Source organism: Cervus canadensis, chromosome 13, assembly GCF_019320065.1.
Source record: "Cervus canadensis isolate Bull #8, Minnesota chromosome 13, ASM1932006v1, whole genome shotgun sequence".
Lineage (NCBI taxonomy): Eukaryota > Metazoa > Chordata > Mammalia > Artiodactyla > Cervidae > Cervus > Cervus canadensis.
Window position 1 is genome coordinate 6,085,053 of NC_057398.1, and position 27,813 is coordinate 6,112,865.

Below are 27,813 nucleotides of genomic sequence, written 5' to 3' on the forward strand. Positions count from 1 at the left end.
GGAAAGAGTGGTTCACAGTAGAATCATAACGTTGCCGAGTTTGAAAGAATCTTAGAAAAATCATTTAATTCAACCTGGTGAGATGACAGTCTAGGTGGGCTGAGTCTTTCTTACACACTCATGATGTCTGTTTAGTACAGGTCCAGTTTACTGTAGGAGCTTAAAACATATTGACTGATTGAAGGGGCCTTCTCATTTTGTAGATATGTAAATTCAGTGCCACAGAGGTTAAATGCCTTGCCCAAAGTCACAAGGCTAGATAGTGGCAGAGGGGAGACAACAGCTCAGATCTCTCAGTTCTTTGCAGAAAGAGAACACATCTTTAAAGGACCAAAGATTTTATATTGTTTCCACATGGCAGTCATAGTTGTCTACTATACAGAATTATCTTTCTAGTTCAGGGTATGTAGCTAAATCCTAGTAAGAAATTTTATCATCAAACTGGGAGATTCATGACTTCAGCCAAAATGGATAGTTCTGGAAGTACTTCCACGTTTCCTTATCTGGACTGTGTGTGTATGTGTCTGTGTGAGCATAATTGAGAAATTTCTGACAGTAAGACATTTCTTAGTAGATGAACATCAGATAATTCCATTGCCAGGTAGACTGTCATGCTTTCTTGACGTGAAAAGACTTGGGCATTTTGCTCAATCTTTCAAAGGGCCAGGGTGTTCCAAAGCATTAAATACATACCAGTGCTACCAAAGTGAGGGAAAAAAGGCCTAAAATCTGTGCATAATTGCACACATCAAGCTAATTACCCAGAAGCACTATTAGTTAATGAGATTAGCCAGGAGGCCCATCCAGCATGGATTAATCAAAGAATAATGCCAATGCACCTGCAGCAAAAAGGCACCTGATCTCTAACAAAAGAAGAGTTTGTCCATGTACAGAAACATGACTCCACACTTATTTTCTGTCATCCTTGTGTTTTCTTTTAAAACAAAAATTTCCTTGGGTTAATTCTCCAAAGAAGGCTACAGTGGACTATAAATCCCATAGCTCTGTCACTCTAGACAAAAACACTCAGCTGGTGATTCAATTTCTTCATTAAGAAATAGAAACACTCATAACCTATGCCCCTCTAATTCACAAGATTGTGGAAAGGTATTTGTGGAGCTATATACAACCTTAGCTCAAAGCAAAATCTTTGGTGCTTAAAATAGCAAAGTAGTCAAATGGCCCAATTATGAAATATCTAGCTGGCATTTCCCTTGTCTTTCATCAGGGAAAATGTTCACATCAAGGAGAACAGACGTTAGTGTACAAGATATAAATAACCTGCCTTCAAGAGAATGGCAAATAATTGAACAGGAAAAAATACAAATAGCATTTAAAAATATTTCACCTTACTCTCAAGGAACTGTAAAACAGTTCAAAACAGGAAAAAATATCTCACAACTGTTAATAGAAAAAGAATGTCATTCATTCAACCATTTGCCAGTCACCAATGTGCACTATGGGTTTCTCTGGTGGCTCAGACGGTAAAGAATCTGCCTGCAATGCAGGAGGCCTGGGTTCGATCCCTGGGTTGGGAAGATTCCACGGAGGAGGGCATGGCAACCCACTCCAGTATTCTTGCCTGCAGAATTTCCATGGACAGAGGAGACTGGAGGGCTACAGTCCATGGGGTCACAAAGAGTCAGACATGACTGAGAGACTAAGAACAGCAATATGCACTATAAAGATGCAGTGGTCATTGGTTCTTTATGTCCCCAAGTCACTATGTAACTTAAAAATTCTTTTATGCATAAAGCAAAGAAAAGCTAAAGAGCTTCTTGATGAAAGTGGAAGATGAGAGTAAAAAAGCTGACTTAAAAGTCAACATTCAAAAAACTAAGATCATGGCAACTGGTACCATCACTTCGTGGCAAATAGATGGGGAAACAATGGAAACAGTGACAGACTTTATGGTTGGGGGCTCCAAAATCACTGCAGATGGTGACTGCAGCCATGAAATTAAAAGATGTTTACTCCTTGGAAGAAAAACTATGACCAACCTAGACAGCATATTAAAAAGCAGAGACATTACTTTGCCAACAAAGGCCTGTCAAGGATATGGTTTTTCCAGTAGTCATGTATAGAAGTTAGAGTTGGACTATAAAGAAAGCTGAGCACCGAAGAATTGATGCTTTTGAAATATGGTGTTGGAGAAGATTCTTGAGCGTCCCTTGGACTGCAAGGAGATCCAACCAGTCCATCCTAAAGGTGATCGGTCCTGGGTGTTCATTGGAAGGACTGATGCTGAAGCTGAAACTCCAACCTTTTGGCCACCTGATGCGAAGAACTGACTCATTTGAAGAGACCCTGATTCTGGGAAAGATTGAAGGCGGGAGGAGAAGGGGGTGACAGAGGATGAGATGGATGGATGGCATCACCGCCTCAATGAACATGCGTTTGAGTAAACTCTGGGAGTTGGTGATGGACAGGGAGGCCTGTCATCCTGCAGTCCGTGGGACCGCAAAGAATCAGACACAACTGAGCAACAGAGCGGCAATAAATCATCTATTCATTCAGCACATTTTTACTAAGTGCAAGTGTGAATCGGCCTCCGTTCTCAGTGCTGGGGGTGCGGCAGTGAAAAAGGAGACCAACCATCACTGTATTTATGGAGTTTCTGTTCTAGTAAGGAGACCAATGTGGATACTGTTCTCCATGGAGAACATAGCTGAGAGAGAGGAGGCTCATTGTTGGGGTCATGCGCTGTGAAGAACCAAAATATCCTCCTGTCAGTCTTTCTTTAGGGTTAAAAAAAAGGAAAGCTTGGAAGTCTATAGGGATCAAAACAAATTTATACTTAAAGGAAGCGGTCAAATAAAAAGACAAGAGCAGCCAGCCAGTAATATTCTGAAGAAATGTGTGAGCCATCAAACTCCTGTCTCTCCTTCTGGTGTCTTTATATCCAGTCATCGTCCTTAAGTTATAGAAACTTCATCCATTTGGACCTGCAAACTGCTTTTTTCCCCAGTGGTATCTGTGCACACAGTTACCCCAACTCAGCTGCCCCGTGTTATAAACACAACACGTCTCCCCCACGATGCTATTCCTGACGGACAGAATTGCTGATCCCAGGCTAACTCCCATACTAATGCAGCAGGTCCTTGGATTCCATTTTCGGCAGGTTCCATCATACCAGGAATGACATCAGCCTCCTCATGGGAAATAGGGAATAGTCATCTAATTTTTTTTAGATGTGGAATTCAGTCATGACGTTTAGGTATGCAATTGGATGGTGCCAGAGTCCATATCAAAATACTAGCTCCATATCAGAATACTAGTTACTACTTTTAAGTGAAAATGAATGCTCTCTTCCTCACACTATACAATTTTACCAGGAACTTAGATGGGCATCAGATACACCGATTATGCAGAAAAGAAGACGGGAAAACGGAAGAATCCTAAAGACAAACTTGGTTGATTTACATTTATGCCAAAGGCTAGACCTCTGTGAATTTGTCTGCCTCCCTTCCACTTTGCCACCATAGAAGATCCAATGATTTTCATAATCCTTTAACTTTATTCATTCTTTCTAATGAATAAGTCCTTAACTCATCCCAGTGAAATAAATGAAATAGTTACTATCAGCTTACTTGATGGTCCTTATTTATAATACAATGTCTTTTCTTAAAAGAAAAGTTCTTGAGCTAATACATTTATGTCGGGGATTTTTTTCTAACTAAATAAGATGAACCCATAGGTTGCACAGCCTTTCTGTACAGAATCTAAGTTTTGAGACACTCTGTGATGACGATTGCAAGCATTAACAAAGGTATTTTTTACCATTTCCTTTATCCTTCGGGTCTCCTCAGATATTTCACAAGGAAGAAACTGGCATGTATTTATTTCCATCAGTCTCTCAACCTCCTTGCGTGTCTCTAACATCTGCATTTACTGTACTTGAAGAAGAGGTTAAGAGATCAGAAATGTGGAAATTAACCTGCCAAGAATGTAAGGTAAATACAATCAGCGCTGGAATAAGGAAACAAAACAAAGTCAAACAACGAGAAAAGAACAGACCTCACTAAGGCTTTGTTTCTGCCTTGAAAAATCTGGAATTGCAGTTTGCAAATGTCTTCTACAAGGGCGGTAAAAACTTGTCAGAAATGTAAAACACCAGCCCTCTCCCCATAGCTGCTTTTAAAAATTGCTCTTTGATTGAATCCACAGGGAGCAGCAGAGCCAAGGCAATAGGCCTTACACAATGAAATACTTAAATACGACTGAGGAAGGTCTAGCATTTGAAGCTCTTGTAGAGCAGAATTTATTCACAGTGTTTTAAAAGGTGGAGAAAGAGGTGAGATGGTGGAGGAGGGGGAAGGGAAGGGGAGGGAAGAAGTGGGTTGGAAAGGTAGGGTTGGGGTACACAAGAGCAAAGAATGGACAAAAACATTTTTAAAATAAAATAAAATACCCTCAAGTCAGATTCCTTTATATAAACCTTTGGGGACCCAATAAAAAGCTGGGACTAAATGAAAGTGTTACCAAAGCAGATGGAGAATAACATCAGAAAATCAAATGACACATTTGAAAGGGCAAAACATCAATATTACCTAAAGAACTGATCAAATGTGTCATTTTGAAATGCACACCAAAGCAGCAAAATCATGAAATGCATTAAAACGGCGAACTGGGGAATGGAGAGTGGGCGCTTGGCTGTCTCCTGCCACCCAGAAAATCAGACGTTGTGTGCCAGAATACATGAATATAAAGGGAGCCAGGTTGTTTCTATACACGCTTAGAAATTGTCAAAGTAAATAAATAAATAAAAATGACGGCCATGCTTAAGAGATGCATTTGTTCCAGGCTAGGAGACTGCAGCAGGTTTCCTGGACAGACGTCCTGATGCTGCCTCATCAAGTGTTCTCTGCCTCTGAGCTACAGGAACTCCTTGGAGGCAGCTTCACAGGTGGGAGAAGCCCAGGTTAAATCCAGGAGCTCAGGACCAAGACTATTTTTTTTTTTTTAAATCATGGGAGCTATTTGATGACTAACTTATCTGTAGGTGTCACCTAGCCCTACTAAACTTGTCTGCAGTAAACGTCTAATCATATTAACCAAAAGCACTGGTTTGGAGTTGCTAAACGCAAGCTCTGTATTGTCTAGATTAAGAAAATGCTTGTATGTTACATCAGCGGGCCAGCCACGTATCAGCAAGTGACATCACCGTCATCACACATGTTCTCTGAGAATTTTGAAAATGTTACCAGAAAGCTCCAATTTTAAGACCATCTGTGATGGCAACCACAAACACAAAACATAGGGTTTTGGGGTTTTTCTTCATTTACTTGACCCTATCCTTCAGGAATCAGGAAAATTTAGAAAAGTCTTTGTTGGATTCAGGCTGGGAAGAACTGGGGACAGGTCTCCAGCGTGTGCTTTTTTTGAGCGTGTGCTCTGTCCTCTGACCATAGTATTACCACATAGATAAGGGGAGGAACTTTAGCATTAAACTGACATGGCGTTAATCCTGGCTTAGTCACTTATAAGCTATGAGAATGTAAGCAATTTACTAAATCCCCCTGAGCCTCAGTTTCCCCATCTCTAAAAGATAATGATGGTAACTGTTTCGTGGAGGTTGTTGGAAGGATTAAGTAAAATAAAGCATGTAAAAGATTTAATAAGTGTCTGGCATAAACACTAAGTAGATGTAAGTTATTAAATTAGATCATAAGCTGAGGAACTAAAAGGGACATGTTCATTTATTATGAATCTCTTTATAAGGAATTAGTAAAAGCAGGTCCAGAAAGCTGAAATGACTTGCCAGAGCAACAATGCTGTGATGAGCTAGAGCTTTCAGTGCCTGCCACTTTCCTGTTTTATATGTTCACCTTTCACATTCATTCTTTGCCTTCACACAATTTCTGAGATGTGGAAGATATTTTTCCACACTATTCATTAGCTCGACCTTGAATTTCCTTCTTTTTCTTTTAAAAAATGTGCTCTTATTTAGTAAGAATAAACCAATACTCTTTAAGATGCTAATGGCTGATACTGGTGTTAAAAAACCCATATGCCTCCCTTCCAGGGATATTTCTGCTTCAGAAGACTCAGAATTCTGATGGAGAGGATCTCAAGCACTTCCTGGGCATGGAAGGAATGCAGACGTTTACTTCCCTGTGGAAGACCTTCCTGCACCCTCTTTAAATGAGGCTATAATGTCACCATAGACCTCAGCTTCAAGGGACACCACTAAGTTTTCTGAGAATGATGCCTTGATAGATGTGAAATGCAAAGTCCATGTGTAGCCCACACATAGGTCATGCAGGAGATAGTGAGACACCACCTCTCTGTCACTAGCTCTCAACTTATGAAAGACTGAAGCAGTTGCCTTCAGAAATATTGAAATGAATTCAAGTTCCTAAGGTAGATCAGTGGAACAGAAGGGAACAATTTCACTATCTCAATATAAAGTAGACAGAAGATTTCTTTAAAATCCAGAACAGAAATTTGAATGTTTCTGATTTTCTGATAATAGAAAATTGGGGAAAGAAAGAGAAGAAAGAAAAATACCTGGAAACCCTAAAAGAAAACAATAATTCCTGTTGAAAGGAAGTGATTGACCTATATCTTTCAAATTGTAAGCTTCCCTACATCAGAAGTTGGTTGAGACACCAGAAGGCCAAGGATTCCATGGTCATTTTCATGAGGTTCTCTCGGACATCAGATCTGTAACTCAGGATGCTCCAGATTCATCCATATTGAGTAATGTCATCTTGATTAAGAAATCAAGACCAGAAGTCCAACAACAACTGAGACTATGTTGGGCCAGGATGACCAGGAGGCTGTACTTACAGGAAATGGGACTGTAGTCCTGTAGTGTGTTAGCTCTGCCCAAAAAAAGCTTCCCTGCAGAACTTGCTCCTTCCCTGATTTGATCAGCATTTCAGCAAGATCTTTCCTGACACTGCATCTAAAACAGTAATCCCACCCCATACCACCCCAAGACGCTTGTCACCCTCCCCTTTTCTTGCCCTCAGTACCATCTGACATAGTAAATCTCTACTTGTCTAGCAGTTAACTATTGCTCTGTGGTAGCTGGAAAGACATCTTCCCCAAAGATATTCACATCCTAACCCCTGGAATCTTCAAATATATCTTACATGGAAAAAATATCTTTGTAGATATGGTTAAATTAGGATTGTCAAGTTGAGAAGATTATCCTGAATTATCTGAATGAACCCTAAATAAAATCACATGAATAAAACGGAGGTAGAAGGATAATCTCACACACATTGAGCAGCTGAAGACACTGCAAAAAGAGATTTGAAGGTGGTGGCCTTGAAGATTAGAATGATATGGCTACAAGCCAAGGCATGCCAGCAGCCAGCAGAACCTGGAAGAGGTGAGGAAGCTGTTCTCTCGTAGGACCTGTGAATGAACAGTGTATGACCCTCCAGCACCTTAACTTTGGACTTCCAGCTTCCAGAACTATGGGAGAATAAATTTGTATTGTTTTTAAACCACTGGTTTGTAATAATTTATTTTATTAATAGCAATCATAGGAAACAATGTCTTCTTCTTCACCGGATTGTAATCCCCAAGAGGAAAAGGACTTTTTTCTCTTTGTTCTCTATTCCATCCTCTGTGCCTAAAATGGGTCTGGTACATACTAACCACTCAGCATTTACCTTTGATGATGGGCTTCCCTGGTGGCTCAGATGGTGAAGAATCTGTTCACAATACGGGAGACCTGGGTTCAATCCTTGGGTTGGGAAGAGCTACCTGGAGGAGGAAATGGCTATCCACTTCAGTATTCTTGCCTGGAGAACTCCATGGACAGAGGAGCCTGGTGGGCTACAGTCAGAGTTGGACGTGACTGAGCAATTAACACACACTTTACATTTGATGAATGAATGAGAAAAAGGTATTTGTATCTCATTTGGATCCTAAGTTTCAGTCTTTTTGCCCCTCAAAAATAAAACAACTTTGAAGAGTTGGCATTTAAGAGCCTAGTATTCACTTCGTAACTCAACAACTCACTCATGACATAACTAGGCCTACTTAAAAGAATCATTTCAGAAAGATTTTGCCCAATTAGTAAGTGGGACAGCTGGGTCTAGAAACCAGGACTTTGGCCCTCAGCCTAATAATCTCTCCAACCGTGCTCTGAAAGCCTCATTTAGACACAGGTTCTTCTGGAGAAATTCACAGAGCTGGGACTGAAGCAAGACAGTTTTCCAGAGGTAATGCACACTAACCAGTCTCACCTCTTCATCTATCATATCTCTAACACATTTCTACGGTAATAGTTAAGGCCAGCTGCTACCACCCAAGGCTGGTTCTACCAATAATAGATTATTATAATATATGTAGCTAATAGGGCTTTTTCTGTCATAATGTGGCAGGACTAGATGGATCTCTGTAATAAAAACTAAGAATCTCTTGCATTTATATATTGCTTTTTCTTTCTAAGTGCATCCACATCTGTTATGTCATTTTCTCATTCTGATACCTTTGGGAGAGACAGATCGGTTTGGGGTACAGCTCCTTTTATTCAGATATAGAAAAACTGGCAAGAGGAGTATGGAGTGTTTCCAATGATCCTCCCTGGCAAGTGGGCATAATATTGTCTTCCTAAGTCATGGGACCTTGTTAGGATCAAATATGTAAGGTGGGGTCCTAGAAAAGGATAGAGGCTTACACATACAATGGGATACTCTTCTGAACCAGCTCTTGGTTTAGAATAAAAAATTAAATTCTGGGACTCTTGTCTGGCAAATTACAATTACCTTTCCCCAAGCTCTATGTGTATCTCTCTTCTCTTCTTGGCATGTAAACTTTATGTTTCCACCAAAATCAGGATGTTAACTTACTAAGCTGATGTGAAAAGTATCAGTGAACTCTAGCTGTCAAACCACCATTAAAATGAGAAGAAGAACAAAAATCTCACTTTGATTAGCTGTGCATACATGCTATGTCACTTCAGTCGTGTCCGGCTGTTTGCAATCCTAAGGACTGTAGCCAGCCAGGCTCCTCTGTCCATGGGGTTTTTCCAGGCAAGAACACTGGACTGGGTCGCCATCCTCTAGTCCAGGGGATCTTCCTGGCCCAGGCACTCAACCCGAGTCTCTGGTGTTGTCTTTTCTGTTGTAGGTGGATTCTTTACCTCTGAGCTGAAGCAATCATAGAGAGAAAAATTAATATACTTACAGTCACCTAGTGTTTTCTCCATGTCTTCCATAATCTGCTCGGAGGAAGACAAGTACATGATGACAACCCAAGGTTGTTGATTATCTTGGGCCAAGACAATCAAAGCCAGATTTGAGGGAGATGGTTCATCCTATTTCTAAATAGTTCCTGAAACACGTTGATATTGTTAAGAGAAAATGTGGGAACCATGCCAATGGGAAAATCTTGGTTACCAAACTTACTAAGTGCAATTATTCCAAAATTATATTCCTGACTTCTTTTCTAGCACAAATTGAGCAATTTTAAAAAGGAACACAGAACGTTTACACCTTTTTAGAACAAAATAAGATGTCGCTCTTATAAGCCATTTATTCCTAATTGCACAATTACTTTATCATGTAGCACTTGCTGAGAAAAGATTATAAGGCAAAGAATAGACTGATTTAAGGATTTTTATTTCCTTCCTCTCACAAAAAAAAAAAAAAAACACTAGCAATACAATTTCTTTTCTCTCTGGAATTCAAAAATGTTAAAGTATAGCAAACGTTCCTCATTTCTGGATAATAAAATAATGGTGTAATTAACAATTGGTTAGCACAGCATCACAAGAAATTGTTGAATCTACTTGTGAATAGAAGCAAAAGTCATGCTATTTTAAGGAATTTTGGAATGGGAGTTAATTACTATCTAGCCTAAAAACGGAAATAGAATTCTTCCAAAGTGCATACTAATCTTAGGGGGCTCTTTTGGTGCTTAAAACTGCTACTCTGACTCTGGGACTGACAATACTGTACATGGAGCCAGTTACGTCTTGGAAACTCTTCTTCCAGGATCCAGGGCTTGGCTTCTACTCTCTGGGACCTGCAATGCCGCTCCTGCTGGCTCCTCCAGGCCACTGTCTGCGGGGCGTGCAGGCTGAAGAACAGAAGAGTGACCAGTCTAACTACGGGCCAGAGAGCACAGACTGGGCTGGAGAGGACTGGGCTCCATCTCTTCTGAGAACTGTCTGTGAAACCACACCCTTCCCCAGGCGGGACTCACACCCAGCCAAAACTCAGTTTGGGACTTGAATACCAACTCCTAATCCCTGACTTAGGAGGGGACTTGAACCCACTGCCTTTGCACTGAAACCTCTCACTGGGGTCAGAACTTACTGAAGCTCAGGTTCTTTTACCTTGTTGCAGAAATTAAGTGTGAGGCAAAGTGACAAGCAAAGAGTGAGCTGATTAGCATAGGATGCTTGTGAAGACACAAGCATCAAAGGAGCGCAGCCCGTGAAGAAAGAGAGCTACATGTTTATAACCAGAGAAAACGTGGGTTTGGGAGAAGACCACCCTTTTCCCTCATTTTTGGACAGAGGTCAAGGTTTATGTCATTAGTTTCTGCTTTGACACTATATGGTCTAACAGGAATAGTCATGGGGCTATTAAAATCATTTTTATATTAGCAAAAGGGGTGTGATATACACTACAATATGGTAATCTGTTTCAAGGTTTCAGTATAATGTCCCTTTTCACCTGTTTTTTTCCCCCCCTTTCACCTATATTCCTATCCTGGCTACATGCATAAATGCTATTCTTCAAGGACCATTAATTCCCTGACTTCGTGTAAGATTCAGACTCCACATCTATTGTTTTGTGTTTTAACTCTCAGGATTTGTGGCTTGAGTGTGCCTAGCACTTGAATGCACCTGGTCTTTCTTCAAGCTATTGTAGGTTGTAGTTCGTTATTGGATTCTTCTCTTGAGCGGTTATTAGCTTACATCAGTGGCTCAAACTCCCTTTTAAATCCCCTCTCTGTCCCTAATAGGATTTCTAAGCTAGCTGTTTAATTATCCTACTTTATTCGTATAATCTAGAGCCATCCCTCACCTGGACTATCGAACTAGCCCCTTGAATGGTCTCCTTATCTCCAGTCTCCTTTCTGCAGGTCCTTCCCACAGCAACTAAACAGGCCCTTCTAACATGCAAACCTGATTCCTTCTAGATTGCCTGCATGCACGCTCGGTTGCTCAGTTGTGTCCAGCTCTCTGAGACCCCATGGGTTGCAGCCCACCAGGCTCCTCTGCCCGTGGAATTTTCCAGGCAAGAATACTGGAGTGGGTTGCCATTTCCTCCTTCAGGTCATCTTTCTGACCCAGGGACCGAACCCCTGTCTCCTGAGTCTCCTGCATTGGTAGGCGGATTCTTTACCATGGGGCCACCTGGGAAGCCCCTTGCTTTTTGATTAAAATCCCTTAAAAAGTTCACCTTTTCTTTAGGATCATATCCAAATGCCAGAGGATGGACATTCAAGAATCTTCTCCATTTTGCCCTCATCTGTCTTTCCAGATCCCCAGCTTCCATTCCTCACTGTTGCTCAAGCCACACAGATGACAGATTTGCGTGCCTCTAATCTCTCTGCCTGGGAACAGCTTCTTCTGTGAGCTATTCTGGCAAAGCCTACTCATTCTTCAATTCAGTGTCACCTTGGATTCTAAGTCGCCAAAAGGGTAGGTGCTACATCGTCCATCTTTGTGAACATCACAGCATGTAACTTGCTTGGCTCACCAGATACATTGTAACTAATTGTGGGAAGAAAAGAACCTGCATTTCTTACAAGAGGAGCCAGCCTCCTTTATTCACCTGTATCGCTCTTTTACTTGATTTCCTGTTCCTTTAGGGTTCCCCCCCACCCCGCCCTTTCTTTTTCTATTTTCTTCAGCTGGCATCCGGGTGGGGGAGGATGGGAAGAGATTTGTAGTTGGCGAGCCTGTGGTGCAACCGTTGCCATATCTGCCTCTACTGGAATTTCTCCTTCATACCCTATTGAGTGCGTCTGTCTCGGAGGCCTGGGTTGTGACAGCTATTTAATAAACCACATCAACAGCACACAAGGCTTAAGATAGGAGGAGAGTGAGAACCTCACATTCCATTTCAACATCGGCGATAACCTCTGAATTCCATGTTTTACCATTTTAATACAACCGTTATTATTTCTCCTATCTCCCCCCACCCCTGCCGTCGGAGTTTCCTTCTTGCCTTTTGCTCTAGGGTTGGTTTTGTATAGTCAGCCTCTATCCATATGCATGAGTTTACAGCTGCGCTAACACTTCAGAAATCTGATCCGTCTCCCTTTCTCTTGCCCCATCCCTTCTCCACGCTTTGTAAAATCTTCCCTTGGCAGAGAAGAGGCCACATCTCTTCGCTGCTTCTGCCCTGCCTCTCCCCATTCAATTATGGAGATGCATTATAGTCGAGTGTGGAGGTGGTTATCTTTTCAAGGGCCTTATGTATTCCCATTCATTGGGAAGAGAGATGTGTGTGTGTGGGGGGGGGGGTGCGGGGCGGGTTGTGCAAGGGGGTGGTGCCTGCCATGATTAAACCTTCTGGAAAGCCAGCTTCTGATCCAGACCTTGCTTCCAGCTGTGCTAGTTCCAGGCAGTAAGAAAGGCATCTTCACATTTACAACAGAAGAGATGGGTAGCGAATCTTCAGGCACAGCATCACCCCCAAGAAGAGTTCCATTTTCCCCAGGCATGTAAAGGCAATCTTGCTGTCTCTCCTGGGGTGGGGTCGACAAAGCTGAACCCCACCAGCAAAGAGCGCGTGCAGGAGCACGTGCAGCTTGAGGAGACACCTGTTTCCGCCGCCCCACGTGACCCCTCGGTCATTCGTCATTTTCTGCAGCGCACAGCGGAACCGGCCGGGACAGAGAGCCAGACTGCTGGTGGAGGCCCGGCTCCAGGCAGGTGCTGGCATCCCATCCAAACAGGCTGAAATGAGGTTTCAAAACTACCTGTGAGCAAGAAAGATGAGGTGGAAAGTCGCTGATGCCAGCAAAAACACCACAGTGATAGCTGATCGGGGAAGGGAGCGCGGGCAGACGGAGCTCTTTAAAACGTTTAAAACGTGCTCCTCTTGAAGCCTGTGGCTCCCTTGTCTCCCTCAACTGTCTCTTTTATTAACTTCGCCTCTTTTATGAGTAGTTTAATAAAACTATTTTCTAGTCTGTACAGGGAAGATCGTAAACACTCCTGCTTTAGAAAAATAATAAGATTCCTAGGATATCCAGAAGAGAGTGAGCAGCCGGGATGGGGGGGATGAACAGTCAATGATACCGCCTAAGGGCTCCTGTTATCTGGAGGCCTGTGTAAGCCAGGCAGGAGGGTCCCTTCTGAAAACCCCACTGACATGCTGTGAAAGAAGGCATACTTTTTTAGGCCCGGGAAGGAAGGTAATCCTTTGTGACTCCTAATTTAATGTGTTTATATCCAGTGACTTATCATCTAATCCCTGGGCTTTGCCTGAGGTCACAAGAGTCCTAGCTCATTCCCTGTGCAGAATGACGTTGGACAGGGAGAGGCAGTCTGGTCTGAAAGCCCACTCTCTGCTCTGAACTGGCAGACCACCCAGAGACCCTAAGACCCCTTGAGAGAGTTAATGAAGGAGTTGTTCTCTCTCCCTGACACCCAATATCTAGTTCATCAGCAAATCCTGTTGGCTCACTTTTAAATATATTCCAAATCAAATCACTTTTATTATCTCTTCTGTTATCACTCCAGTGTGTGTTAGTCTCTCAGTTGTGTCTGACTCTTTGTGACCTCATGGACTGTAGCCCACCAGGCTCCTCTGTCCATGGGATTCTCCAGGCAAAAACACTGGAGTGGGTTACCATGCCCTCCTCCAGGGAATCTTCCCAACCCAGGGACTGAACCTGGCTCTCCTGCATTGCAAGCAGATTCTTTATCTTCTGAGCCACCAAGGAAGCCCCAGGTGTGGTCCAAACCACCCTTATCTTTCATCCATACTGTAATAGGGAAGAACAAATCTAAACCCCACCCACCCCCTTCCCCCCACCCCACCCCCACCCCCACCACCCCACCCCACCCCCCACCCCCCCCACCCCCCCCCCCTCCCACCCCCCCACCCCCCCACCCCCCACATTGGACCTATTTCTTTTACTTTTAACACTTGCATTCTATTGCTTTTGCTTCCAGTTAAGAATATTGCCTATAGCCTAAAATACATAGAGTAGCCCATTCTCAAGGCTCTGACCTTTAAGGGTATAATGCTTTTCTATTCATACAGAGATAAAAGTCATAGAACAGAGAATAGCATTTGCCTTGTTGGAATTTTACAGGAACATCATGTTCTGACCTGCGTGGACTAGCTGCAAGAAAAAAGGATTCTGACACCAAGAGGTTTGCAACGACCAACCACACCTCCTTCCTTTTCAGTCTAAAAGAAGTCTGATTTCTGACTTGGGTAAGATGGTTCTTTGGGACATGAGTTCACCCGCTTCTCTGATGGCTGGCTTTCCAAATAGTCACTATTTCTTGCCGCAACAACTTGTCTCTTGATTTATCAGCCGATTGTGCAGCGAGCTGCGCCAGCTTGGACTGAGTAACGTTGGCCACAGGGGCCACAGCCTGATCTTTCTGCTTTGTGCCCCCCCACCACGCCACCTTTCTGTTTATGCTCCACAGCAGAGCCCACGAGAGCTCATGGGGTCTCCCACAGCCACCACTGGATCCCAGGCCTCTCCTTTGCTTCCTGCATTTTCTACATAGGCCCTCTCATTCACCGTGAGTCAGCTGTCTTGGCCTCTTGGAGAGGTCTCTGCAGGAATGGCAGGACTGCCCCACCTCGGGGCTTTTGCCATCATCCATGCCTAAGCCTAGAACACTCCCCAGACATTTTCATCATCCGCTTCCTTTGAGTCTATCCGAGTCCCACCTCCTCGGCAATACTTTTCTTGATCACCCAGCTTAAATCTGCAATGACCATGCCAGCATTCTCTATCCACTGTATCTACTTTATTTTCTCTGTAGCATTTATCAAAGCCTAACACATAATATATTTAATCCATTCCCGGATCTGTCCATTGCATAAAGGCAGGATTTTTACCTGTTTTGTTCATTGTTGTATATCCTTAATGTCTAAAAGAGTGCCTAGCACATAATATGTGTTTAATATGTATTTTGGAGAATGGTTGTCATGTCTATTCTTTGGTTAAAATTCTGAAAAGTTGGGAGTAAAGGTTACCTCTGCATGCATTGATGGTGTGGGGCACAGAGATTTCCTGGGGCTCCAGGAACCGGCTCTCCCTGTGACATGGGTATGCGGTGATTGGGTCAGAGAGCTTTTCTGATCTCTCAGGAGTATGGGTCAACTGCTGACCCAGACCTTGGGAAGCTGGTTTTCAAGTTTAAAAGAAGAAAATAAAAAATGTACCTACTATAGTCCTATCATTCATGCTTAATGAAAGAATACCTCTCAATAGTTGGGGAGAAAGCTTTGTTTAACTCTGTGACACCATTCTGGAACAAAAAGCAGCTAACCAGCAAGAAACAGCATCACCGCCCTGGCTTTTCCACTCTCCTTTTTACTGCTGTGTTCTTGTCACTACAGGACCCTCAGCGTGGCCTTGCAGAGAGCAGTGAGGACAGAATCAGCTGCTGAAAGACATACGTGAAGCCATTCAGAAGGAGATTTTATAGCATGGATCCCCAATGCTTTACTGGGAAAGCTCAGGAGTCAAAGACTTTGCATTAATTGTCCTGTCCTAGCTGCTTTTCCTTGATACTCACATTTTATCATTGGATAAAATGTCTAATCTCCTATTCTACCTTGTTGACCCAGTGATGAGCATCACAGCTCAAAGTCTAGAACCTGGACCTGCCCTTGACCTACATGACAGCTTCTCCACTTGCTGCTCTTTAAAATTGAAGAGTAGAATTGACCAAACTCTATCCACACCAATACAAGATCTCAGCATCTGTTTCAACCTGGAGTTCCAGAGTCTACAGAGGACATAGGGATGGTATGGTATTGACTCTTAAGGGAAATGATTAGAATTAAGAGCTATCCAAACTGACAGCATCTAGAGATGGCTATGGTAACCAAAGAGAAGGTCTAGATGTAAATGGTCTAGAGGTGACAGCTGAGCGAAAGGAAACAGAAATAAACACTAGGTCTTGAAAGGTGACTTTAAAAACAGAAACCTGGAGCCTGAATCTCTTGCATCCTCTCTCTTGGAAGGTAAGGGATCTGTTAAAGGAACTAAGTGTATTCAGACTGGAATAGGCAACACTTAGCTAAGTTTGGAACAAATTTAATGAGTGATATCAATGGACTTGAGTTTGAGTAAACTCCGGGAGCTGGTGATGGACAGGGAGGCCTGGTATGCTGCGATTCATGGGTTTGCAAAGAGCTGGACATGACTGAGCGACTGAACTGAACTGAACTGATAGGGTTGTCATTACTTAAAATTCTGAGAAACCTGTGTGTGGGTAAGAAGCAACAGTTAGAACATTACATGGAACAACAGACTGGTTCGACATTGGGAAAGGAGTATGTCAAGGCTGTATATTGTCACCCTGCTTTTTTAACTTACATGCAGATTACGTCATGCAACATGCCAGGCAGGATGAAGCACAGCTGGAATCAAGATTGCCAGGAGAAATATCAACAACCTCAGAGACACAGATGGTACCATTCTAAAGGCACAAAGTGAAGAGGAACTAGAGAGCCTTTTGATGAGGGTGAAAGAGGAGAGTGAAAAAGCTGGCTTAATATTTAACATTGAAAAAGCTAAGATCATGGCATCTGATCCTATCACTTCATGGCAAATACATGGGGGAAAAGTGGAAGCAGTGGTAGATTTTATTTTCTTGGGCTCCCAAATCAATGTGGATAGTGATTGAAGCCATGAAAATAAAAGATGATTGCTCCCCAGAAGGAAAGCTATGACAAACCTAGACAATGTGTTAAAAAGCAGAGACATCACTTTGCCAACTAAGGTCTGTACAGTCAAAGCTATGGTTTTTCCAGTAGTCATGTATGGGTGTGAGAGTTGGACTGTGAAGAAGACAGCGCAGCAAAGAATTGATACTTTTAAACTGTGGTGCTGGAGAAGACTCTTGAGAGTCCGTTGGACTGCAAGGAGATCCAAGCAATCCATCCTAAAGGAAATCAGTCCTGAATATTCATTGGAAGGACTGATGTTGAAGCTGAAGCTCCAATACTTTGTCCACCTGATGAGAAGAGCCAACTCATTGGAAAAGACCCTGATGCTGGAAAAGATTGAAGGCAAAAAGAGAAGGGAGTGGCAGAAGATGAGATGACTAGATAGTATCACCAACTCAATGGACATGAGTTTGAGTGAAAAAAAAAAGAAAATTCAAGACTAGCAATCATGTGGTAGACAAAGATTGGAGTGAATGCATTTGGAAAATGGAGCTAACAGAATTTTAAAGCTACCACATTTTGCTATCATCCCTACTTTAACAACTGACTATTCTGCTACTCTCATCAGATTTCAGTCTGTGCTCTGAGAGCTTTAGTGTTTACAAAACATGGTTATATACACCATTTCATCTTGTCTCTGTCTCTCTGGTTACCAATGGGATAAAAGAAAGGAATTATTTCAGTTGAATCCCAAAACATGACCTACTGGTCCCCATTCCATCTGCTTATGGATTGAGTTAAATATTTTTAGTGCAAATAAACAGATTCCCTGATTTGCAAAACACTTAGCCCTAACTTCTGGCCATAGGATAGAAATCTTCTGTTAAACAGCGAATTCCTGGGGGCAGGAAGCTGAAGCGTGTGACAAGGACATCCTGTTTATCCCTGTAACTCGAACTCTGCCTTCTCCTTCCCTGTCTGCTAACTCTCAGCTGATACTTAGGGAGCATATCCCAGGTCGTGCTTATCTTTCCTCTTCATAGAAGAGGAAGCTAATGAAGACTCCCCTGACTGAATTTTGTGTTTAAATTTCCCCAGGTGAGACTATAAGTAAAGAAACCATGAGTGGGATGAATAATAGTCTCAGGTGCATGCACCACGATTTGAAGGGATCTTAGAGGCTTTTCATGTGCTTGTCTACAGTCACGTGATGTTACATCTGCTTCCTGCATGCCTCCTCCTTTCCCAACCCACACCAAGACTTCCTGAAATGTTTCCCGCTCACACACGCGGCAGGAGAGTGTGCTCAGATCTCCACTGGCCTCCCAGCCCTGGAGACGCACACAGAGCCCTGCAGGAGAGCAGATGCCTTTGTCTGGCAGGAGCAGACTTTCTCTCCCTGCAACCGCCACACAGCGGCCCTAGGGCTCTTCCGCTCTTGCTTTCCCAGTCCCCCTTGCCAAGGTCCTCAGCTTTGCAGGCTGCTTCACTGCTGTTCCAGATGTGGATGCCCACTGTGAAATGCCAGCCTCTGTGTCAGAGGCTGCCTCCCCAAGCAAGGCTGAGCACCGCAGCAGTCGTGACAATGCCTCTCTCCTCCGTTGACGATCATCCTTTCTCAGCTGGGAATGTCGAGAGTACTTCTTGTCCTTCCTCTCCGAGAATCAGAGCTCATATCCCATAGTCTTATTGTGTGCTCAAGTCGCTCAGTCGTGTCCGACTCTTTGTGACCCCATGGACTGTAGCCCCTCAGACTCCTCTGTCCATGAGATTCTCCAGGCAAGGATACTGGAGTGGGTTGCCATTTCCTCCTCCAGGGGATCTTCCTGATCCAGGGATCGAACCTGTATCTCTTGTATCTCCTGTATTGACAGGCGGATTCTTTACCAGCTGAGCCACCTGGGAAGCCCAACCAATTGTCTATCTGGACTCAAACACAGCCCAAGGCATTGGGTGGAAGGAAGACACCAACTCTCACTACCACATTGCCCACGCCCCTCATCTGTGACCCTGGAAACAGCTTTCTCCTTAACAGGTAAGGAGGAGTAGAATTTGCTACCCTAAAATGTCTCTTTGGTAGAATTATCTCGAACTGATTATTTTTAAGAAACTGCAGTTACAGAAAAAGACCTGGAAAATGGTTAAAAATTACTCTTTTGTAAGACATGTATGTTCATAAGGGAAATTCTTCTGTAAGGATGTCTCCTTGTCTGTACCAGAAGCAAAGAATGCTTCTAACCTTCTAGAAACTTTTACCCACAGAGAAGGCAATAACTTATATCTGCAAAACAACCTTATCCTGTTCACCATGCTGACATGGGTCAGTTCGGGGAGTTACTCAGTTTTCCTGGGGATGTCCCATGTACACAGGAGGAAAATGTGTCATTTGTCTTCTCTTTGTTTTTCTGTTTATCTGTCTTTTATTACAGGGGGATCTTAGCCATGACCCTAAAAGGAAGAAGGAGAAATTATTTTTCTGCCTAACGCAGGCCTCTCCCTTCTCATTGAATCACTCACTGGAACTGCTGTCTGAGGAGTGACTGGCTCCATAAACCCAACCAAGGAACCAGTTGGCTGCAACTTCCTCTCAGGCTTCTGACAGTGACCCGCAGTCCTTCAAACTGCAAAGCATTCATCCTCTCCTCCCCACCCCACCCCATCTGTACGATCTGCAACACTACTGAGGACCCGTCTTCAGACAGGTGATAGATGAAGCAGAGCCCCCGCACCTCTAACCCCCATGATTCATAAATCATGGACTTTCAGATGCAGCCACCAGCTCTTCTGAACTTCCACTGCTTTTCTTAGGCATTTGCAGAGTTTTGTCAGTAACCTAAACAACTGGCCTCCAGGCTTGCCCCTTTCTGAAAGGATCAATCCAGGGCTATTCTAAAACCAAACTTGCTTAGAATAGCAAGCTCCTCCTCCTGGAACTAGCTGCTCTGAATGAAAAGATAAGCTCATGTATTTTCATTTCTCCTTGTATATGACTTCCTGTCTTGCTTAAGGCTTTCTTGAGAATCTTCCATGAATCCTGACCCATTTCATTTTCAAAGTTTTCCAGGATTTTGAGAATTAATCATTTTTGGTGTTCAAAGGTGCACAGGAAGCACTACGAACAGGCTAAGCAGGTGAAATGTTCTGATATTCCCCAAATGGAAACTGTAGGACATCTTACCAAAGCACTTGCTTCCTCTGTCAAGGCTCAGCCCTCCCATCCACAAGGTGTCAGCAGGATAATCTGCAATAATGATGTTATTCGAGTCCAAGAGGAAACAAATGGGCCAACAGTGAACTGGATAACTAAGGAAGATTCCTTCCTCATGGTCCTGCTACCAAGTTGGTCAACTATACTTCCACCAGTGTCCTAGACCTAGCTGAGACCCGCTGTCTCAGCCAGGGAGGTTCTTTTTCTGATTGGATTCTTGCAGTCAATAACAAAACCAATTCTGAGACTGGAAGAGTGCAACCTTTATTCAATGGTCAAAGGATGAAGAAGCAGGAACCTAGTTTGCAAATCAACTTCTCAACCCATTTCAGGTGGAGACACCAAATATATAGGAGGATGAGGGAAAAGGGAGGGAACTGGAAAGAGTGGGAGGAACACTCATGAATTATCCAAGAACAGGGGCATGGTTTGGACCCAGAAATGATGCAATTCTCCTTTTCAGTCATTGCATGGGGTTTTTCAGATGTTGTCATGGCAATCGTCAACTATCAGGGCACTGGTGGGTGCGTTATTTAGATGCTAATACATTACAATGAGTGTATAATGAGGCTTAAGGTACACTGGAAGTCAAATCTTCCACCATCTTGGACCTAGTTGGTTCTAATCAGTCCTTATTTTTCCTTTTTGCAGCTTCCTCCTGAAACTTGGATAGAGTAATTGGTTCCCACATGAGGGAGAGGCAGGGGTAAGATTCTTGGGCAAAGAGCCTTAAGAACAGTCCTTCAGAGAGATGTTTTTCTGCCTGGCTGTGGCCTGTCTGCATAGATTCCTTGTTACCTGGAAAACCGATGAGAGAATGAATAGCATCATTCAATGAAGTGGAAAAAAGAAATCAACAGATCAGCCGTTGTCCTATTGCATTTCTGCCATTTACTTCCCTAAGAAAGCAGCAGAAAAATGGCATTCCTTACTCCTTCCTGTAAGTCCTAGAACAGGTAGTCTTCACTTCCCAAACAGAGCTCCTGTATTTAAGTCCAATGTGGAAGCCACTTAAGAACACTCTGTCCTTGATTCTGATCTTTCCTCCTGTCAAAGTGACGGTGACATTAACAAGTGCGCACAGAGGGGGGCTTTGTGCCAATTAACAATTTCTCATTAGCTTAATTAGGGGACACATGTTTTTAATCACAGCTAAGAAAGTGGAATGATTGAAGAATTGATTCTGAGCTTTTGAAAGCATCCCTGGCAGTGCCTGGAATTTAATTCTGCAGATGTGCTTGAAAAGAGACAGAGGTAGAAAAGAGACAGCCTTAAATGGCATGGCCTCACTGAACATAATAGGAGAATACCAGATAAACAGAGTAAGTGTTTCCGTTTTGGATCTGAGACAATCTTTTTCAGGCTCTCTGAAGAATGAAAGGCCTTGCCCTCTCAGTTATGTTATATGAGATATCCGTGTAGGACAATTTTCTTTTCGTTTCCACTAACTCTTTATCCCTATGTTGCAAGTAAACAGGTCTGATGCTTGTGGAGATGTTCAGATAATGTGGGTAGTTTAGATGCAGCTGAGGGGAGCTGATAGTTGCTCTAGTTGAATTGAGTGTAAAATTTGGACTTCATGGATTACCTGGGAAGTCTGAATTTGCAGAACCTTTTTACATCAGAAAATAGTTTGACTTATGGTTTTGCATGCTTGTAACCTGAAGGTGGGTAACTGTCATGGTCTATATATCACCTAAAAGACCAGTCATTCAGACCATGCAATCCATGGGCTCTTGAAAGAATTTGTACTACACACAACATTGATTTAAGCGTCTATCTTGTTTTTCGTTCTACACAAGGCAGTAAAGTCATGATCCTTATCATTTAAAAATGTAGTAGGCTGAAGTTTCACCAATTATACTTTAATAAAGTATGCAAACAGATTCCTTCTCTGTAAAATGCAGTCTTTATTAGTATAATCCTTTTGAAAATAATTTTTTTTTATTTCAAAAAGCAATGTATTTTAATTGAATACAAATTGGAAAATTCAATAAAAACAAAGATGAAAAAAGTTACATAACCCCACCTACCCAGATGTAAGTGCTATTTACATTTTAGTGTATAGCCTATTTTACACTATATATTTTCTAACACAGTGGAATTATGTTGCACTTACAGCTTTAAAACATGCTTTTTCACTTAGTATATCATCATTATCTCTCCACATCATTAAATATTCTTGTACAGCATGATTTTTAATGACTGCATAGTATTCCAGCTCATGAATTTGTTATATTTATGATCAGACTTAATGGATATTTCCATTTGTGTTATTATAAGCAATGATAAAATGGCTGTGCTTGAATGTAAATCTTTTCAGGCAGCTATGATCATCTCATTTGAATACATTTCTAGAGGTGGAATTGCTGAGTCAAAAATTATGTGCATTTTGAAGACTTTGGAACATATTGTCAAGTTTTTCCTCAGAAAAGATTCCTAGAACCAATAATTCACATCCCTAGAACCAACAGCATGGGAAAAATAAGTAAAATTCTTAACAAATACAGTACAAAAAATGATATCTCACCATTATTTTTACTTGTAATTCTGACTACCAGTGAGATCATATTTTCTCTTGCATAATGAATGCATTTCTTTTTGTAACTGTTAAATCATACCCTTCTCTCAGTTTGCTCTTGGGATACACATCTTTGAATGTTCAGTTGTAAGAGTTATTACATATTGAACCATTTTCAAGTATCCTCAACAGTATCTTCCTTCTAGCTTGCTACTTGCCTCCCCCACCCCCACAGATGGTGTGTTTTGTTGTTGTTGTTTTACATAAAATTTTGATGTTATCTAAATTAAATTCATTATTCTATGATTTATCTTTCTTTGTTTTAGTGTTTGGAAAATGTTTCCCATTCTGAGATTTTGTAATCATTATAGTTTATCTTTTCCTTTTTTTTCTTCTTTTAAAAATTCATCTGTAATTTAGTTTTGTATGCAGCACAGGTAGTGTTCTCTCTGTTTTATTTTTTCTTTGAAAACTGCCAATGCACCCGACAGTATTTATGAAATTATTCAGGATTTCCCTAAATATGTTCCAGGGAACACTATTACTGTATGATTTTGAAATAGAAAAAAAAAAAGTTTAGATACTTATATATTTGAGATCTGCTGAATAATCCTCTTCATTAAGATTCACATAGCATATTTCCATTTAAAGGTTTCCAAAAGTCCTGCAGAATAAAATACCTATTTTATCTTGCTTTACCTAGAATTATACATTTAGCTATGCAATCCTTGTACCAACAGCATCTGTTAACATCAAAGAAATTAATGTTCCATAGAAGACAAAATGAATGTAAAACTTGGAAGGTCAAGTAGCCACCTTTATCAAATGCTAGTGTTTGAAGAGGTCCAGCATGCATGTAGTACCCTTGGGTTCTAAATAACTTGAGAATAAGGATCAGTAGGGCAGATGGGCATCAACATATTACCTTTATTATTGGCAATAGGTATATTAGAGGATGTGACTCTGTTGGGAGAGCCAAATGGGCCCTGCTAACTGAGCATCAAAATTCAAGGTAGTTTCTTAGTCCTCTCTCCAAGGACTGCCTTCCCAGCTAGGACTTGAAGGCTGGAGGCTGTAGCTATGCCCAAGAGGAAAAAAAAAGGGAGTTCTGAGTCTAGCAAGCCTGTTTTGTCCTTTTGAATTCTACTGATTAAGTCAGTTACTCCCTTTTCCCTTGATGTAAAGAGTGAGATGCTAGAGCAAATCCCTTCACAAGGGATCCAGGGAATGGAGAAAAAGACATTCCTCATTCACATTGCTCTACATCCACTGGGTTTCATCACATGGAGTAATGGTGTGGCTGTCTCCCCAGGGAGGAGACCTATCAGGAGAACTCTGTGTCTACCTTCCTTAGGCTGTTATCTCCAACACTGGCCTCTACTCTTTTGAGCCTCTTATCTGGAGAGAGCTTACATTTAGTTTCCAGAAAGCTCTGAAATGGATCAAAACAGTACATGAATCAAATCAATTTTGAGCCCTCCCTCCATCTTGAAAACTCCCTATTTTATTTCCCATCCTAAATTATATCTAGCTACATTGTCCCATATACATTATCAGAGATTCTGCTAGGAGACTAAATACAGCATAAAGCTGCTCCAACAGTAAGACAAATAAAAGACTCTGATAATAAAACACCAACAACATTTAGGTGACCCAAATTTGATACAAAACCTTCCCCTATTTTCAGACTTCCAAGGAGTTAAATCCTCTGGCAAATGAAAATCCAAAAATGTTAAAACGTGAAGTCAGGATAAAACATGTTCTCATGCCATTTTTTTTTTTTTTTTACTGTTTATCTATTAAGTTTTATAATAAGTTTAGCTATCATCTAGAATAAACTTACTATATTCTTCCTCAAAATTATCTTAGCTACAATTCTATAGGCTCTTCTAGAAAAATGTTAAGATCATTTTATCTAGTCGAAAGTACAAGTAGCTTGTATTTATTTCATAAAGTTAATTTTATTTATTTCATAAGTTAATCTGAGAAGGAATGACTGCATTGGGTTTTTCTATGCAGAAACATGAACTAGCTCTTAGTAGAAAAATGTTCAACTATCATTAGATGCTCTATTCATTCAAATAAATGTGTTAATCACAAAAATCAGCAAGCATAAAAGGTAGCCAGAGGTGTAGGAACTGTCAGATAGCAACAATTAAATTTGATGCAATGTAGAACCAAAATAGTGACAACTTAGGGAGGAAGGCCTTAGCTATATAAGACACAAATCAAATCAAAGGTACTTGAATAGTGTGTCCCAATTATTAGATTTTATTTAATTTTTAATTAAACTTAATCCCCTTTATATAGGAGAAATGAGCTAATTGGGTGAAATGAAAGCAGTGACATATATGGTATCTAAAGAAAGAGGTGGCTAAAGAAATAGGTTATAGGTTCCTTGATCTATTTATCTGCCCAGGTGCGCGTGGCCAGGCCTGTACAACCATCTGTTTGACGGACCTGTCAGTCCCGTACCCTTGTGGATATCTACAATATGAAGAGCTGAACTAGATGACATCAAATTGGTTTCACTCTCTTTTGCTGATGTCATACAAGTTATATGTCTGCAGAGTATAGTAAGAGCCTGGGTTCCAAACTGTGATATTCTTGGTTTTATCAGCACTATCACTTGTTAATTATACGATCTGGTGGAATTCACTTAGTCTCTCTGTGCCTCAGTTTCTAAACCTGTGTAACTAGATAGGAAGGTGAAATAGTACCTGCTTCAAAGATTGTTGTGACAACTAAATGGATCAGTGGATGCTTCTTACTTAGAATAGCATCCGGCACAGAATACATGCTCAAGAAATGTTAGTTGTTATTTTTATTTTTGTAATTGTTCCAACTCCCAAAGAGGTGAAAACCTTTTCTGCAATTCAGCAGCTCCTGAATTTTGATTTTTTTTTTTCATATCTTATTAACTCTTATGGTATCTTTCCACACTGCCTCCAAACAAAGGTGACCACCTTTTTAGGCACCAGCTACCTGTACAAGATGATAGATGTGTGGTAAATTTAGGACAGGCTTTATTTATTTTGGGCTCCAGAATCACTGCAGATGGTGACTGCAGCCGTGAAATTAAAAGATGCTTGCTCCTTAGAAGAAAAGTTATGACCAACCTAGACAGGATATTAAAAAGCAGAGATATTACTTTGCCAACAAGGGTCCGTCTAGTCAAAGCTATGATTTTTCTAGTAGTCGTGTATGGATGTGAGAGTTGGACTATAAAGAAGGCTGAGCGCTGAAGAATTGATGCTTTTGAACTGTGATGTTGGAGAAGACTCTTGAGAGTCCATTGGACTGCAAGGAGATCCAAGCAGTCCATCCTAAAGGAAATCAGTCCTGAATATTCATTGGAAGGACTGATGCTGAAGCTGAAACTCCAATACTTTGGCCACCTGATGTGAAGAACTGACTCATTGGAAAAGACCCTGATGCTGAGAAAGATTGAAGGCAGGAGAAGGGGACAACAGAGGATGAGATGGTTGGATGGCATCACCGACTCCATGACCATGAGTTTAAGTAAGCTCTGAGAGTTGGTGATGGACAGGGAAGCCTGACGCACTGCAGTCCATGGGGTCTCAAAGAGGGACACAGCTGTGTGACTGAACTGAACTGAAGAATAGGACAGCATCTAAAATAGTTACTCAGCTTCTTCCAATTTATTACCCAATAGGGGAGTTGGAAAAAAAACTTCTTTATTAAATGCAAAGTTCCAATACCCATCTTTTGCATTAATTTTGGGTGTGATGATTGCTGCCAGACAATTGTAGACAGTGAAAAAATCTGTGATGGTTCCATAACTCTTGGGTGGCTTGGCATTAGCATTCCTCAGAAAAATTTATGTCATCATCTTTGTCAGGAAGTCTGATGTAAAGCTCAGGATTTTGAGAATTGCTGGAAATTATAATGAGTTGGGGGACGATTGTGTATAATGTTCTTAAATACTTTAGCTGGATCAAAGATCTGAACCTCAGCTGCATGCTACAATTACCGGAAAAATTTTTTTTTAAATGTCCATGCCGCGCCTAATCTAGACCAATTAAGTCAACTCCCCCTGGGGCAAGGTAGATGCATGATTTTAAATAATCTTTGACTCCATGGGACATACCCTTGCTAATATCTTTGATAGTTCTTTTTCCATGTGTTTTCCCCCAAAATCCAGAATCTTTTCACTCTCCCATGTTACCCTTAGAATTCTCTAAGACTTTTGGAGTTAGAAGACTCTAAAATTTCATTATTTCTCAACCTCTGCCCAATATTTCACCCTCTGGAAGAACCTGATCTACATATTCCTTGGCAGATGAGCATCACTAAATGATTGAATGCCTTGAGTGACTGAGGACTTACCACCTCTTGATGGGGTCAATTGCTCACATGTATCTTTTTATGTTGCTACAAAATATGTCCCTGGAACTAAAATCCAGCTAGTCCTAGACTTCTGTCTAAAAACTAATGAAATAGACCTAATCTGTCCCACTAGTAGTCCTATAAAAGCTTAAAGGAATCAGTCATGTCCTTCCTAAGTTGGTTCTTTGCCCTTAGCAAAATCAGATTCTACCACTGCTCCTAGAATGATAAGATTTGTAGACCTCTCCCAACCCAGTTTAACTTCCTAGGAACATTGTATAGTTGGCCAAATCATTAAATGCAATACCCTAAATTGAAGAAAGCATTCTAAGGGTTATCTGAGAAACCTCATACACATGTAATATTCACCCTAAACTAAGTGGAAACTCCTCTAGGTGAAAGTTTTAAGGGTTTAAAGTCTTAAGGATGTAAAGGATATAAGGATTTAAATGGACCTTAAAGACTCTCAGATGCATATGTCAAAAGATTTGCATCTGGGAAAGTAATGTGTTCATCCATAAAGTGAAAGTCACTCAGTCGTGTCCACCTCTATGAACCATGGTGTAACCTGTCATGCTCTTCTGTCCATGGAATTCTCCAGGCAAGAACATTGGAATGGGTAGCCATTCCCTTCTCCAGGGGATCTTGACCCAGGGATCAAACCTGGGTCTCCCACCTTGTAGGTGGATTCTTTACCATCTGAGTCATCAGGGAGGCCCATAAAGGCAGGGGGAAGAAATGAAAAGTTTGGACTACTTGAAAAGGACCAATTTAAATATAGATTTATTTAAAATATACATGATTATTTTAATTTGCTAGAGCTGCCATAACAAAATGTCACAGACAGAGCGGTGTATAGCCCAGGCCCCCTGGTTCTGCATGCTAGCGGTCCAGGACCAAAGGATGGCTGGCTGGGCCTCACCTGTGGTCTCCGT